The sequence below is a fragment of the Geospiza fortis genome, unplaced genomic scaffold (genome assembly GCF_000277835.1).
Source record: "Geospiza fortis unplaced genomic scaffold, GeoFor_1.0 scaffold16, whole genome shotgun sequence".
NCBI lineage: Eukaryota > Metazoa > Chordata > Aves > Passeriformes > Thraupidae > Geospiza > Geospiza fortis.
The window spans coordinates 16,989,998-16,992,493 of NW_005054302.1; the positions used below are offsets into that span (position 1 = coordinate 16,989,998).

Sequence of the window (2,496 nt, forward strand, 5' to 3'; positions counted from 1 at the left end):
ATGCTCAAGGGCGTGGAGGTGCGGGTTTGGAAAGGGATGAGCACACACCATCGTACCCACGGCAGACCAGGGCTGTTACGAAACTCCCGTTCACCCTTCCCCATCCCTCCTGCGGCTCACTGGCAGAACAGCGTTTCTGTGCATAACAAAGCAGGGTCAGAAAATGAAATATAAATTAAATATAAATAACTGGCAGATAAGCAGCAGCGCTCCGAAGGTGGATAGTCAGTATGTCTGTCTCCCAGCATTGCCGCCGCCGGCAGATCGATAGCAATTCTGTCGCACGAGAAAGGAAGGGTGACCCGTCGCTTCCTGCCTCACGCCTGCCGGGAATTTGAGTCCCCTCCCAGAGCTCGTCGCCACGTCCCCCGTGCCAGCCTCGGGGTGAGCGGCCTTTCCCCAAACGCCTACTGGAAATTTCCAGAGGCACCACAGTAGTCCCGATACAAAAGGCTGCTGTGCCGCCCCGGAGGCGCTTCATTTTGGGATCTATTGCTGCTGGCAGGCACGCCATGCTCTGCTTCACGGACTGAATTTAAGCCTCTTACGTGCTGCTCACTTGGAGGGGTTCATATTAAGTAAGTGTCCAAAATCAGGTGGGTCCGTTCTGCAGCGATGGGAAAACGTGGGATTTCCTCTCTAAGACTGCCATAAAGAAGCATATAGGGTGCAGAGACTGTATTGCAAATGTTTAACCTTTGATTGTAAAGGATGAGCTGAGCTAAGTAAATGTGCATCAGGGATATATGAAGGAAGGGGCGAGTCTATCCTTGCAAAGAATTTTGTCCAAAGTTCTTCCTAAAACTCAGCTCTCATTGGTGCCTAGTGTCTGCTGAAAGCTGGGTAAGTGGTTGAGATGTGGTTTGTTGGGGTTTTTTTTAACCCTTAAATACTATTTTGTGGTTGTTTCTGCCCTCCCCCTTTAGTTAATTTATTATTATTTTTATCTTGTCTTTCAAGAGGTGACTTCTAGGCTTCAAAGGGCCTTGTTTGCAGCCCCCGTAACACAGAAAGGCACGAGCTTGTAGGGTTTGGATTCCTCCACGAGGTTGTCCCCTTGAGAAGGGACAAGGCACAGAACTGTTCTGCAGGTGGAGTTGCAGCAAGTGCCGTGGCCTTGGCTGTGTCCAGGTCTGGAGTTCTCAACTTTATGAGGGTTTGTTTGTTTGCTTGCTTGCTTGCTTTCTCCGGGCTCAGGTGTTTTGTAGAAACTGGAATTTTTACCTCAAACCAAAACGTGAATTTCAGTAAGACACAGTGGAGCAAAGTGCTACATGCCAGGTGTGGGCAAAACCCAAAGCAGAAGGAGCTTCACACAGGAAGGAGCATCTTTCCCTGATTGTGTGTTCACAGTTAATACGCTCTAATGGAGCAGACTGGAGCCCCATCCTGCAACAACCATCTTTTGCTGAATCCCATTTAAAGTCTCCAGCAGCCAAACAGTGCCCAGCTATTTCTTTTTTCATACTTCTTTCTGAGGTGAAATCAATCCTGCCCCTCCCAAGACAGAATTACTTCCTATAAAGCACTACCTGATCTGTCTCTTGTAACATTTGTCTACTTGATGTGGCTTTCACCAGCTCTCTTGGGCAATACTCAAAAAGCCAGAGAGGTTTTTAGTCTGGCCTCTCTTCCTGATGCTTAGCAGAAATGGTCCCTGGCTTGCTTTAATTCTGTTGCCACTTAGGCATCATTCATTGCATCAGACTAAATAATTAATTTCTTCTTTTTTTTTTTTATTTTTCCTTTCTTTTTCTTGTGTGTATATTTTGCAGTTCACTGTTAGTCCTCAACTACTTCTTACAGCAGCTGCATGTATTTCACTGTCTTAAATACAGATTTTCCAAGTTTTGGTTGTCAAGGGATATTTCACAGGTGAGCTATTGAAGGCCTACATGATAAAATTAACCAGCCATGCAGTACTTTAGACATAAGGTTAGGAGGCACTGGTACAGGCTACATAGAGAATCTGTGGCTGCCCCATGCCTGGAAGTGTTCAAGGCCAGGTTGGATAGGACTTTGAGCAGCCACGTCTACTGAAAGATGTCCCTGCCCATGGGGCGTGGGGTGGAACAAGATGATCTTTAGGGTCCCTTCCAACCCAAGCCATTCTATAATTGTGTGATTCCATGAAATTAAAACCATTAAAAACAGTGACTTTGTAATCTTGCAGCAAAAACTCTATTTCTGTAACAGCATATGTTAACTTGCATTTCAGGAGATGCTACAATTTTAATGCTTTAAAAAAAATGAATTAATGCTTTTAATACCACATGTAAGGGCTTCAGAGGCCCTACACAGCCTATAGGATGGACTTTAGAAACCTTAACAACTCAACATGATCCTCTTCAACCAAATTACAGATTGTTCTTGCTTTGCTGTTCTGTGTTTAATTAATCTCATTAATTAAATCCCCTGAATGACACTAGGATCAGCCAGTTATCCACATCTTGGGCATTGCCTCTGAAATCCAGAAGGATGGATTTATTTTCTTTC

At 45.1% G+C, this 2,496-nt stretch overlaps 1 protein-coding gene across 1 annotated transcript in view; it reads left to right on the forward strand.

Annotated features, from left to right (window-relative positions):
* Nucleotides 1–247: 247 nt before the first annotated feature.
* Nucleotides 248–2,496, forward strand: part of KCTD21 (potassium channel tetramerization domain containing 21) — a 10,876-nt gene continuing 8,627 nt past the window's right edge. Inside the window, exon 1 of the mRNA XM_031066126.1 lies at nucleotides 248–578. The gene's annotated coding sequence lies outside the window, so the exon portion shown is untranslated. The remainder of the gene's footprint in view (nucleotides 579–2,496) is intronic.